Below are 14,273 nucleotides of genomic sequence, written 5' to 3'. Positions count from 1 at the left end.
GCATAAACACCATTGTGAACCCTAAAACAAAACAACAGAAAACAACAGCAAAAACACAAGCTGTAAAGAACAGAATTGCCACTCTGACATTTGATGGCAAGGCTGGTGGCTCAGGCTCAGCAGAGCCCCTTTCACCTTCATTCCCTGGACACCTGAGGTCAAACCAGAGATGGGGGACCAAAAAGAGTCATAGGTAGTGACCAGGACACTGCTGCTGCCAAAAAATACACTGCTTGCATTGCAATTTCAGCAACTGGTGCCGTCCCCAGGTTTTTTTTTTTTTTGCCCCCAGAAGTGTCACCACAGGCAAAGTGCCCAAGGTGCCCCAGAGGGGCATCATGCCAGGGCCATTTGGAAAACTGGAGGGCTGCCCTGGGGCTGGGGGGGCACCAGTGGTCACGGGCAGCCTGGGCAGAGGTAGTCTGAGAGGCTTTGTGAGGGAAGGCAGCAGGCATCCTGGCTGGATTTGTGGCTCAGGGAAAGCATCTGGGGCTTTTCTCTGGTAAAAAGTCTTGTCAGTTCGTCAGGGCGCAGGACATGAAACTGTTGTTTTTCTGTCGGTTGGGGCAAGAAAAGTGAGGTACGCATGCTTGTTTGGTTATTTGCTGTTCAAGGCTTCTAGCCAAGGTCCCTTGTCCATTAACAGCCCCCCAAAGACAGGCTTTGAAGCTGCCACCTCAGGCAGCAGGCATAGGGGGTAAAACACGGTTTGTAGCCTAGGGCTCAGCCCCCTGCTCACCCCTTATTACACTTTGTTTTATTCTGATGCGCTTTGGTAAACACGCCTGTAAATCCTGGGCAAAAAGAAAACGATCTTCTGGAGAATGCGGGCATCGATCCCGCTACCTCTCGCATGCTAAGCGAGCGCTCTACCATTTGAGCTAATTCCCCAGGCCTGTGGAGGGTTTTTCCGCGCCTGCCCACAGCTTCTCGCCCCACCCCCTGTGCGCGCGCCGTGGGCTTGTTGTCAGGCAGTTTGGCGCCCGTGTGGCGCCCGGGGGGGCGTGGCTCCGTGCGCCGACCAATGGCGAGCCGCGGGGGGCAAGGCCGAAGGGAGAGCGCCACCGCAGGCACCCGCCCCTCCCGCTGTGGCCTCCTGCCGGGTCCGGGAAGCTCAGCTCCGGATTGGACGGAGAGGGCTTTTTATTTTTTTTAAAAAGAGGCATCCGCTCTTCCGATTGGGCGAAGGAAACGCCTGTCATTGCGACGTCACCGTGTTGCTAAGTGGGGAAGGTGGGAAGAGGGACGCACCCGCCCCGTGCTCTGACTGGCCGACTACAACCCGAGAGCCCGCCCCCTCACCCCGTCCCACCCCGTCACAACGCCGTGAGCGAGTGACTGACACCCGCGAATCCTCCAATGAGCGACCGAGTCTCGCTCGGGGCCCAATAGCAACAGCGCGTGGCTCGGCGGGGGGCGGCTCCGGGGCGGGATGATTGGCAGGCGGGGCGGAGGGAGCGGAGGGCTGGCAGGAGCTGCTATGCCCGCCATCTTGGAGCGGCGGTGATGGTGGCGAGCGGAGCCCTGCCCGCCTGAGCGGAGGCAGCCCGGGCCGTGAGGCGGGGGGACGCGCTTCGCCGAGGTACGGCGGCTCTGGCGGCGCCTCGCGGCTCCCTCCAGCTCCCCTCAGGGAGCCGTCGCCTCGCTGCTGCCTCTCCCGCGCCTGCCCGGGCCTGGTGCCTGCCCCGCTCCGGGAGAGGGGGGCTGCGGGTGCCCCTCAGGCAGCGGCGGGTTCACGGGAGCCCTCAGGCCCGCTCCGCGGCCAAGTCGCCCTCTCGCGGGCCCCGCTGAGGTCTCCGAGCCGAGGCCGGGCCTGGCGGGCCGCGACCGGGGGGTGTCGCGGGCCTGGGCGCGGCGGGGAGGGCCCGGGCCGCGCCGGGGGGAGCGGTGCTCGCCCGCCGCCTGATGCTTCCCTGGGCTCCTTCAACGGCTTCTCGAGGGGCGGTTCTCGGGGGGTCGGCGAGGTTTGCTTCCCCAGCTCCGGGAGCCCGGCGGCCGGGGGTTTTCCCCCGGGCCGCCCAGCGGCTGCCCCCGGCATCCCCCGCAGCTCTGAAGGGGGTGAAGTGGCCCCCAGCAGCGGGGGAGGTGTCGGGTGAGCCCCTGCAGCCCCTTGTCCTGCTGCTGTGAATTACAGAACTTTACTCGCGCTTCGCTGTGAACTCTTGGGTGCTGACACAGAGACGCTTTGCTGATACCTACCTTCGCATTCACTTTCCTTCTCTAAATTCAGTTGCTCGGGGTTCCCGTAAGGATGTTGTGTTGTTTTTTCTTTTTTCTTGGCAGTTTTTTTTTTTGTTTGTTTGTTTTGTTTTGTTTTTAATTAGAGTTTAACAAGAGTGTGGCAGTGTTTGGGGAAGCTTTAACTGCTGTTCAATACGTTTGGAAAAGTCTGACTTTGACCCAGCCGGTTCTGGTGTTTTTGTTTTACTTTAATGGTTAAAATGAACCTGCCGCTTCACCTATTTTTGTGTTACTTTAACGGTTAAAATCTTCTCTAAGCACCAGAGGGGGTTAGCGTTGTATCTTGTATCTCTCTGTCATAAATACAGGTGGGACAAAAGTCAGGATATTCTGTGTCAGGACAAATGTTATTTAAGTAGCAATGCACCTATTCAAAGTTTCCTGCTGTCCTAATTTAGGAAAAGTCTTGTGAGTGGAAGAATACAAGAAACTTAGTAGTGGCTTAAAAGCTCTAGGAGATCTTCCTTGAAACATGTTGGCAACTTAAAAGTGAAAGGTTGTATCACTTGTTGCTTGTAGTGATACTACTTACTTATAAAATGTACTTCAGTAAAAGGAATCTAAATGTACTCTGAGTATGTGTTGTTTCTTTTAAATACTGAATGCTAAACTGGTTTACTTTCCAGATAATAAGCATAAACAGTAGCTTGTGAACTGCACAAATACCAAATCCCTTTTTCTTTTCTTTTGCTGGCATGCTGAAAGGCAGGAACTCTCCCTGTTGCAGTAATTACCTGCAACCCCAAAGTTTTTAAAATGCAATGTGTATCTTCCATACAGCGTGTATCCTAGTAGGAGCCCGTGTGATTACTTAGCTCCGTGTTACTTCTTTGTGCTCTCATTAATGAGGCATAGACTAACTGTAGCTTCAAGAGTCTTTATTATGCAAATCTAACAGAACACTACCGAATTGTTTCAATATATAACTTGTTGATGAGGCTCCATGCAGATGTGGTAGCCAGTCAGCACGGTAAGTTCTTCAATTTGTAATTTTAAGTACTTGTTGAAATGCACTTACTGATTAGTTTCCTTCATCTATGATGTTGCTTGAACATAGATTATATATTTTTATTTGCTTTCTGTATGAAAAACAAAATTCTTATGCAGTATTGAATGCTGTAATTTCTGAGTTACTAAAGGAATTTATCTTCTAATGCTACTAGAAGACTTTATTTTGGACAGAAGAACTGCTGAAGAGTTCTGTTAACAATGAAATTAAGGAAGACACCGAGCTGGAGTGAAACTTACAGTTCAGAAATTCAGTAAAAGCAGCCAGTTTAATGGTAATGTTTTTAAGCAAGGTAGAGTGTTATAGCTTCCTAGAAAGCAAAATAGATTTATATGTAAACTGTAGTGGCTCTAATGTCTCTGGAATCTTTTAAATAGAAATTAGCCATTGATATTCCATTATGGAATTAAAGATATTTGATAGTTTGTGTGCATTTTCAGAGTTGCCTACAAACTGTTCGTTGTACTTGTACAGCCTAGATACCAATAAGAGAATCAGATGATGATCAGAGAGTGATATTCAAGTGGCTTAAATAGAAGGGAATCTGAATTTAGCAGTATTATAGCAGAAAACTATGTATGTAATTTTAGTATTAACAGATGGTTAGAGAGTGAACTCTATTGCTGTGGCTCAACAGCTTTGCTTCTCTACTCAGCTTAAGCTTTAAGTGCACGTACTATGATGCACTAAACAGCTGGCTCAAAAACAACCAGTATGAGACTGAAACATTAGTCAGAAGAGAGAAATGCTTTGAAAAGCTGTTTGGTCCACTTGCCTTTCTCCCCACTGATGATGTCCTCTTTTGTCCAAGTCCTCAAAAAGCCTTGAAATATCTAATATAAATATATTAACCTCAGGAGGTAGTTAAGAAAATCACTATATCATTATATTGAGATTTCATGTTCTAGCTTCAGTGTTCCTGCACAGCACACCACGCAGCATCCTTGTAGGTAGTATGCTTGACAATTAATTTCTTACACCTAACTGGGCTCATTCACAGCCTTTCGAAGCTGTGATGGAAACTGTAGCTTCCATGTTTGAGCAGCAGAAGATGTGCTGTTATGAGTGTAGTGGTCTAATTCCATAGCTAGGATGTTTTAAGCATATCATCTGTCATCAAGGTCTGTCTGTTGTAGCATTTTCATCTGTGACTGTTAAGTTTTCCATATATTGTATTTTACTTCGCGTGGAAGGTTTAGGAGTCCTGCATTATCATGAAGTAGATGCCACATCCATGTTCATAGAAGACCTTATGTTTGGTTGGATTTTCTCAAGAGCAAGATGTGGATACATTGTTTTTGCCAAAACTTTCCCCAGTAATAAAACAAGTAGGGTAGAGGAAAAATAGTATCTTTCTTGTCTATTGTCAGGTTGGAGGAGAAGAACAAGGGACTTGGGAAGTTACTGATCACGTTAGATGCTGATATTTCAAGGGTGGGAGGCAAGCCGGAAAGATCAACCAGAAAATATGCAGAGAGCATGAACATAACATTGGAAGCTCTGCATCTCATGTTGAAGCATTTTCATGATGTGTCAATGTTCCAGCATCTGTTGTAGAAACCATATGCTACTAAGCAACTGAAGTAAAATGTTTTCCTGCCCTTGGATATTATGTGCAGCTCTATAGCTAGCTTGGGACACTTTTCAGGAATCTGGGTAGACTGAATTGATAGGATCAGGGTGATGTTTGGTATAAGCTGCTAACAGCTTGTTCATGGCCCTTCTAGGGCTAATAGCATTTTGGTAACAGTGCTTCACACTAAATTAGAGAAAAAACAAACTGTCATATACAAGAATTGTCAAGAGCTTGTTTTTTTTTTTAATAGCTTCCATAAGGTGCCAAGAAGCATACTTGAAGTGGTGTATGTAATTTGGAGTGTGTGGGGAAAGTGCCTGCAGTATATAGCAGCCCTTGACTGTTGTTTTGTGTTGCTCTTCCCTTGTGTAGTCCTCCTGTAGTCCTGTTAAACAGACCTATCCACTCCTCTTTCACAGGACTTGAAAACTGGGGGTGCTCAGTGACAGGATTTGTGCCTGTGGTGGAAGAGAATATCGAGAGGACTTGAGCGTACAGTTGTATGAACTGTGAAGCTGTAATACATGGCACTGAGATGAGAGTGTGTGCTGTCTCTGTCTCTAAATATAACTGAAAGAATTGAAACTATTATTTGATAGTACCAGCAATCTGTTGTTACAGGGGGGTGAGGGACTGAGTAAAAAGACTGAAGGGTTATTTTAGGCTTTGTTGGCGAAATGGGTAAGCATCTGTGAAACTGATAGTTGAATCTTAACCAAATCCTCGCTGTGTTGTAGAGGGAGGCAGATTTAAAAAAGAAAAAAGCAGAAACTGTCTGATAGATTTGTGGGTTAATTTCCTTGGATGAAGTCCTGAGACTGTTCCTGTTTCATTTTGGATGAGATGTTTCCAAGCATTTGTACAAAGTCTAAGTTACACTTTTGCAGGACGATGGAGTACATGGCCTAGTGATCTCCTTTCTGTGCCCACTGGGTCTTCTGGAAACTGAAAGGCTGTAGGCCGGCTCTTGTTTGTTGTGCCAAAAGATGCTTCTAAAAGCAACACAAACTAAAGCCTTTTTACGACAACCAAGGTCCTGGGTGAGGCTTTGTGCAAGGGCCCTGTGATTCCCTGCAGGGTAATGATGGGTTTGGGATTGAGGATGGAAACCTTCAGGTGTTTTCAGCAAAAATTAGTGGTCATTTATAATGAGGTTATTAAGTATATTCCAGTGTATAGCACTTCTTGTGTTAAAAGTTTTCTCATTGTTACAATGTCCTGAGTGAATCCTAGATATCTTTTTAGCACTGCCACACAGTGCCGCTGTCACCTCCTTCAGTGGAGAGAGCAGAATCTCCAACCTATATGCAAGTAAGAGTTTTTTCTTGTGCAAACTTAGCTTCTTAGATAGGTTTTTGGAGCAAATCTTGTAATTTGACAAACTTGTGATCTATAAATTCGCAGAATGGTTTAGGCTGGAAGGGACATGAAAGATTATCCAGTTACAGCCCCCTGCCATGGACAGGGACACCTGCCACCAGCCCAGGCTGCCCCCAGCCCTGTCCAGCCTGGCCTTGGGCACTGCCAGGGATGGGACGTCCACAGTGTCTCTGGGCAGCCTGTGCCGTGCTATCTTCACTGAAGGAGGTGACAGTGGCACTGCGTAGCAGGCATAAAAAGACCATCGGAGGCCCCAGAGCTGAACACAGGGCTCCAGGTAGGGGTCTCACAAGAGTGGAGCAGGTGGGCGGAATCCCTTCCTCACCCTGCTGGCCACACTTCTGATGCAGCCTAGAACAGTGTTGGCTTTCTGGGCTGCAGGCGTATGTTGCCAGCTCATGTTGAGCTTCTTGTCAACCACCACTCCCCCAGGTCCTTCTCCTCAGAGCTGCTCTCAATCCACTCTCCACCCAGCCTGGATTTGTGCTTGAGATTGCCCAGGCACAGGACCTTGCCCTTGGCCTTTTTGAACTCCGTGAGGTTCACACCGGCCCACCTCTCCACCCTGCCTGGGTCTCTCTGGATGATATCCCTTCCCTCCAGTGTGCCAGCTGCACCACATATATTGGGAAGGTGCTTTCTGTAAGTGTACATTAGGCTCCTCTAGAGGAGTGAAGCATGAGACCCTCATCTGCTGCCAGGTGATGCGCACTTGTCACTTATAGTAGTGACCTAATTGAAAAGATGACACATTTTCACATTTTTTTCTGTGAAATACACTGTAACGTTACCTTTAAAATAGACTGAGGGCTGTCTTGGTATGTTCTTCATACATATGTGGTGGTATTTTAATCAGTTTTCAATCTAAAATGCTCATCTAGGAACTTCAGGACTGGTTTGATCTGTAGTAGTTGACATTATTTCTTTCACTAGTGCCTTGACAGACTTGTCAGATAGCTGTGTCTTTGCAACATGTCCCATCAGGAAAATAACTAGTGGATTACATTTGCTTGAAAAGTTTAGCTATTCACCAAACACCTTGAAAAATGATGGAGAGTCTCGAGACTGCTAAAATAAAGCCATAGCTGTGGCAGGTGTAGGCCCAGTTATGGGTGGGTGGGTTTCCTGCTGATAGTGTAAGTGGTCTGCATCTACAGGACAACTGCCTTGCCTTTTGCCGGCGTAACTTCCAGGTGGAAGTCTGTTTGGAAGCTATAAAAGCACAGGGATTACATTCCCACCTTCCACATTTCTTTGTATATTTCCTTCTGGCTGTTATGAAGGCTGAGTTTGTCATGAGTTTGTTACTGCTCATGATGCTCTCTAAGGGCTCTCAGCATTTTGGTAACTCTTTTCCTGCCTGTGAGCGACAGCTGTAGAAGTTACACTGTGCCTGGCTATGAAGTAGGCAGTTCTTCTTGGCTGGGGCAAGCAAGCAAGTATTCATCAGAGGATCCTTCCATGCATGTACTTGCTGATGGTGGGCTCTTTGTAACTTCAGACCACCTTGTATTTAATGGCAAAATGATGTTGTGTGCTGAATATTGTGCTTATATTAAATTCATCCTATTTTCCCCCAAATCAAGTGGTTAGTGAAGGTGCCATTAGCATGAGGTCCTCATTTCTTAATGGTCAACGTGAAACTAAATGTGTCTCGTGATGCTGCCTGCCTTTACTGTAGTGTTGAGCATGCTGGTTTTGTTTTAGCGAGTGGGGCTTCAAAGCAGGGAAATGGATGAAGTTATAAAGGCAAAGCAGATAGAGGTCTGGTAGTTGGTGAAAGGTGGTGTAAGGCCACTGCACAACTTGGGCTCTGCAGGTTGTAAGAAAGAAGGTAATTGCTGTCACAGCTGTTAGTTGGCAGTAGCATTTAGCACTTAGCTGCAGGATAGTCATAAAAATTAAAACCTTACAATTGTTTTAATGTTACTGAGTCCTTCCTGTTACTTTTACCAGTGGTTATGGGATGCCTCTCTTCATTTAAAAAGGGATACACTTTGCTATCAGGCCATGAAAGTTGTGCTATATCTGTAGTTCTTTAGCTGTATTGTTGTCCAGGTCAAGACTGTCTTATAGAGTCACAATCCAAAACTTCGCGAACTTTTTTATAAGAACAATACTGTGTGACTGGGGACTGAACTTAAAACTTTACTTGTTCTCAACCCGTTACAAATATTTGATTGCTTTTATTTGTCAGTAGATGTGCCAGGTGCCATTGCCTTGCTTATTAGTATGATTTTAGTCATGGGTGGGGACAGACACTTTTTTCCTATGGAAGTGTGTTCAGATGTGCTCTCCTGCTGTTCTTGCATCTCAAAACGTGTATATCTGAAAAAAGGACCTCACCATGGCTGAGTGGAGTACTAGCTACACCTTAGCTGGGTGCTTTGATTCAGAAACGCAAATTATAAATCCAAATTAATCCCGAACTCTCTACTAACTGCATAGGAAACTGTTTCCGAGATTGGACTTGTAGGGATGGGATATCAGAGGTAAACAGTCTTAAAAATAAAATTCTGCACCTCTCTGTGGTTGTCTGAAAAATGACTCAAATTCCACAACCCCTGTAGGTTGTTTCCTATCTTTTGTAGTATAGGAAACACCTGTGTGTGTGTGACATGTTTTGCAGTATAGGAAACTGGCTTCCTTCTAGGGCACAACAGAATGCAGTGATGTTGAAGTTCTTCCACAGTAGTTTTTTCTTTGAACTACACTGACCCAATCCTCCTTTACTCCACACTCAGGGATTCTTCAAATTAACTCCAGCTTTTCAGAGAAATGTGCAAGCTGTAAGGCTGGAGACCAGAATGCAATGGAGTTGCTTTTTTCTCCCTTGAAGCTGTAGTCCTGTGCAGCCAAGAATGAAATTGTTATGGATATAGGAAATGTAACCACAGCGCTGATCCTCACCATCGTGACAGGGCAGGTTACAGGTTAGGTCGGTGTCTGTAACGTACTTGTTGGAAGTGGTGAACACTATGATTGTGGTGATTAAGGTGGTCTTTGGAAATGTGAATTATGATAAGTGGGTTGGAAGGGGCCTTTTTCAGAGATCATCTAGTCCAACTGCCTGATGCTGCAGCACTGAATTGGTGACCAAAGTTATGTATATGATCTGCTAAGCAGCATGATGCAAGTAAAAATGGTAGATTCATTTTACTGTCCATGATTTTTGTAGAGAAATGTCTCAACTGTATTATAGAAAACATGCAAGAACAGCTCGTGAACCCAAGGTGGTAGTTGAAAATACAGAAATGAGATATGGAGGGGAAATAGATGATGTATTTTTTATTTTAATTATTATTATTAATTTTATTTTTTATTTTTTTTGAATTGCAGCTAAACCTGCTTCAAAGCTTTGGTGCTAGGCTTTCAAGCATTTCAAGTTAATTTCTGGGGATAGTTTCAAAACTGTAATGATCCTGATCCTTAACAAAGTTGCCTTGCTGCTTGTCGTGCTCTTGGTGACTTAACTTTATGCGATGTTAATAAGATTTGCCAAAATCTATGTGGAAGTATAAAACACTAAGGTTAGATCTTCAGAAAATTGATTTCTGAGTTTATACTTAGCAGGAAATAGGCATTTTTTGGGGGGGAGGGGTATATCTTGTAATGCTGTTATGAAATAAATGGTGAAGTTTATTTAAGTTCTGGGCTACCATTTCAAATGGCTTGCTTTCTTTGAAACTCTTTTCTCCAAATGCATAGAGTAGGCCTATGAGACAGAAGCATCAGTGCTCCTTTCAGTAATTGTTTACCCTGGGTTTGGGTTAATGGTAACATTAATTCCTACTTATGGAGTGTAAAGTTACACTTATAGGGTAGAGTTAAGGCCTCTTCTTGCATTGGGAGAAAACAGGGAGATGTTGGTAGCTAGAGAGAAAGCAGCGTGGAGGAAGGAATTGCTGATAAAAGTATTGTATTTAGTTGCTGTGTTGGAGCCTAGTCTTGAGAGGGAGAGGAGCTTGGAGAAAATCGGAGAGGAGACAGACAACTGAAATGTTTCCTCAAGTATTTCAATTAGGGCCACAGCAAGAAAAACTTGGTATCCCTAGCCTGTGGCATGTTGCTTGAAAGGGCTTATTTTATCTGCTTGCACTTTATGATATTGCTCAGTTGATCACTTCTGTGTAAAGATTTGTGAGTGTGAGAATAATCTCCCTTTGGAAGAAAAAAAAATCTTTTAAATCATTACTAGATTTTTGAAGAGGACTTGCCCTGTAGTCTGCTCGTTGCTACTGTGACAGAGTTCTGAAAGGTGCCAGGTAGCAACTAAACTCTTCTAATGATCAAGTGAGAAGAACTGAAACAGCCTTAAAAAGATTTTGAAGACCACTGAGGAAACAGAGTAGGTTTTACATTTTGCTTTACAATGTGGCTTTATCTTTATACATAGGATGGATGTTGCAGGTGGAAGAAGGTACCTTATTCTGCTTGGCAATTACAGTTTTTCTGGTGGTGTCAGAATGGAAGAATGGCATGGGGAAAGCATCCATTCCCTCAGTGGAGGCACCAACTGCACCTGTGTTTGGAAAATGTGGTGTAACTGCAGTGTGCACGCCTAGTAAAAGCACGGTGTGCTGAAACTCAGGTTACTGAAGTGGCTTGCTCTAAAATATATATTACCAGGGGAGTAGGGGCAAGGGGGAAGAAGGAGAACTTAACAGCCACTTCAGACACTGTGCAAGATGCCTTCTCAGTGATTGTCCATTATTTTGCCATTTTTCAAACTACTTCTAGAACTTATTTTTTGTGATACTCCAATAAATAGCCATTCATTGAACTTATGTGAGACATTGGTGAGATCTTCTAATTCAAAGCAGTTTTTCTTAGTTTGGTAAGCTGAATCTCAGCAAAGTCAAGGTAATCATGCCTCTATCTGCACTTTTACTGTGTAGTTCTAAATGCCTGTCATTTAAATAACGTGGGGGAAGGGGCTGTGCTAGTAGCTTTACAATATAAAAGCTGGTGGTAAAATGCTTGTGGAGGATATTGAACTTCAGTTGTTAATTCTTGAGTAGTAAGGTAACGTATTTGTGTCCAGTGCTTCACTGGCATTCTAAATGCAGTGAAATTGTTTTCCCTCTTCCAACTACTTCACCTTCAGTACCCACAGAGCCCGAAACAGGCTTCTGTAGACTATTCCCCTGTATATACTTTGTTCTGTGAAGGAAAGGAGGGTGTTTGTACCTGGGTTTAAAGGTTGAACTACAGGCATAATGTCAGCACTAAACTAGGAAAGATTCCAAACAGTGCTAAAGCATTTGTCTAAATGCAGATACCAATGTTTAAGTAAGCAAATGTGGTAAAGTAGCATCATTTTCTTTGTATCCTGAAGGGATTGCAGAAAAAAGTGTAGAGAAGACCCAAGCTTTTTGGTGCATAAATTCAAGATTAGGAATCCTCTTCCCCAAGTGGAAGTAAAAATCAAGTAGTTTTTTTTAACCTGCTTAAACTGCAGATTGAAAGAGGAAATATCTTCAGTTCTTCTTGTCGTGCTATCAGACTTGCACACCCTTTGAAGGGTGATAGGGATTCCAGCCTTTGGTTTGAAAAGCAAAACATGTTTGTTGTGATACAGTCGTGTTAGCCTGGGTGTGTGCACAGGGTGGATTGGTCAGTTCTGTCTGTCCTTATAAGATACGGTAGCACAGGAAAAAAAAAGTTTTTTTTTTGCTCAGTTCTTGGTATCTTTATTAAAAGACAGCTGACTGGAGCTTCATGAAGCCAAGCAGTGCCACACTGCTGGAAACTGCTGCCAACTTCTGCTTCTGAGCTGCGAACAATATTAACAAGACCAAGATGTTGCTTAAAATGAAAACTTGTAATACTTGGTTATGCTGTCCATACAGAAGGAATACTTTTTGCTGCCCTGGTTAGAAATTACTGAAGCAAGCAGCTTTCTTCTGCCTCTGTATTTTCATGCACCTCAAAATTTGATTTGCATACAAATTTAAAGGTTTAATCAACAAGGTGAAAAGGAGGATGAACTTAAGTGAACAGTTAAAGGTTGTCCCGATAAAGTGGGTATGTTTGCGTTATACTCTGCAGTGCCACGATATAAATGGCCAAGCCAGTTAGGCTTATGCTTCGCTGTTTACAGTGTGCCATGCCAAGTACAGATTTTGGTTCAAAAAGCTGTGTGACTGGGTAGCCTGCAGTTGTACTCAGGTTAATTAAGGCAAGCGAGGCATAGGTCTGAGTAGCCTTAATGCAGCAAAGTGGCTGACACAACTATATTGTCTTCTCTTAACGCTGCTTCTGGTACTGTCTTAAACCTTTGTTTCATACCGTTGCCTAATACTGGTAAGCATGTTCAAACAGTAGTCTTCTCATCCCTTCCCTGCTTATTTTCAGCAGTGTACCATTTGGCTGGGACAGAGTGAGGCAAATTAAGTGAAAAGTTGACTCAGAAGCAGTGCAGCCATGATGGTAAATATGTTGTTTTTCCCCTTCTAAGTCCTTTTTATCCCTGCCCACGGCAGAGGGTTTGGAACTAGAGGATCTTTAAGGTCCCCTTCAGCTCCAGCCATTCTGTGGTTCAAAGTTTAAGAAATTGTTGGAGCACAAACAGGCAAACCCCTACACTTGTTGGGAGTACCTACAGGTAAAGAAGAGAATAAATGCATTTAAGAAAACACTTCTAAAATTCAAACATCGAACTGTAAGGCTGCCTTCTTAATTTACAATTATTATTTTTTTCTTAGTGTTCAAACAAACAGTGGCACTGCTGAAGCAGCAAGTTAGTAGTACTGGTTTGTACATTTCTGGAGAAGTAGTGCAGGAATGCAGGATCGGTGTTGTAGGTTTTCATGTACCTGAGAGAACAGTAGAACTGATGCAAAATTGTCATATTTTAGCCTTATGTCTTCTTCTTATTTGTAACCAGATCATGAACTTTTGTACTGCAGTCCTGCAGCAGCCTAAACCCGTATATCTTGGGGCAGAGGTGGAAGAGATGAATCCTAGTTTCCCTATCCCTAACGGTGTTCCCTGCTCCTTGGCCACACTGTCCCTAGTGGTTGGCAGACCCTTTGAGCTGTTCCAGCATGTGGACTTGGCAGAAAAACTCCTTCCCTACTTCCTCTGCCAACTTCATTTGTCACTTCTTCAAGTGTGTTTTCACTCTGAAATGGCTTGGCGAAAGTTTAACAAGTAAAGTGTTGGGAGCCAGCAGGGAGGGACTGCGCTGCCTGGGGTAGCGTGGCACTGCTTAGCCTGCTGCAGCGCTGCTCTGAGACCTGATGGGATTGCATTTTTCATCCTTATTTTGGTTGTGAATGGAGACATTTGAGCATATATATGTACTCTTTAAGCAAAGTGCTTGGAACTGATAGTCTAAACCACTTTAAGTCCTGGCGTAAGTGAGCCATTTCTTAAAATGTTGTTTAAAAGTCACCTTGGGTATTGTGCAGATTTTTTTTAAACCTGACTACTTCACAAATAAGTATTCTGGGCTACATCAATTGTACTTGCTTCTCTGCCCTTCAGCTGTCTGACCTACTGAATTCATGGTGGTGGACAAAGTTTTTAGGCCTCTTTTCTTTGAGGACTATCTTTTTCAATGGGTTGTTTAAATGCGGGTTTCTGGGGAGGAGATGTTGCTGATTACTTCCGTAGTAAGCTGTAAGATACCAGAGCTCTGTGGACATACCTAGATTTTTTTCTACCAGACATTTGGAGAGATGTGGTAAGGCATGATGATGATGCTATTTAGTCTCTTACATGATGATTTTGCACTGCTCTGCCTTGAGCATTCACACTTAACAGCTTTGTATTGATAGACTGTAATTTCACTGGAAAAAGGAGAAAAATGTACCTTACAATCTTGTTCTTAAGTGCAGTATTACATTAAAAACGCTTGCACTTGATCTCAATGCAGTATGTTCCAAATAGGGAATAAAACTAAATGGCATAGTGGCACATCAGTAATTATTAATTGTGGTCCAAACACCTTCATTGTTCCCAAATTGGTGCTGGGGCTGATCGCTCCTGCGGTGAGGGTGGGGCTACAAAATCAGACTGGAATGTTTGGAAATGCCAACACTTGGAACAAGAGCTAAGGTT

At 44.2% G+C, this 14,273-nt stretch overlaps 1 protein-coding gene and 1 non-coding gene across 10 annotated transcripts in view; one reads left to right on the top strand and one right to left on the bottom strand.

The window, feature by feature from the left end:
- Positions 1-818: 818 nt before the first annotated feature.
- On the bottom strand, positions 819-891 carry TRNAA-AGC. The gene has a single exon. It is a non-coding gene; the product is annotated as a tRNA-Ala (tRNA).
- A 561-nt stretch (positions 892-1,452) lies between these two features.
- PPP6R3 (protein phosphatase 6 regulatory subunit 3) overlaps positions 1,453-14,273 on the top strand; it is a 58,582-nt gene continuing 45,761 nt past the window's right edge. For all 9 annotated transcript variants that reach the window (XM_035327157.1, XM_035327155.1, XM_035327153.1 and 6 more), the window contains exon 1: positions 1,453-1,582. The gene's annotated coding sequence lies outside the window, so the exon portion shown is untranslated. The remainder of the gene's footprint in view (positions 1,583-14,273) is intronic.

Source organism: Oxyura jamaicensis, chromosome 5, assembly GCF_011077185.1.
Source record: "Oxyura jamaicensis isolate SHBP4307 breed ruddy duck chromosome 5, BPBGC_Ojam_1.0, whole genome shotgun sequence".
NCBI classification, from domain to species: Eukaryota; Metazoa; Chordata; class Aves; order Anseriformes; family Anatidae; genus Oxyura; species Oxyura jamaicensis.
The sequence above is the reverse complement of the archived record's forward strand: the minus strand, read 5'-3'. Positions and strand labels throughout refer to the sequence as shown.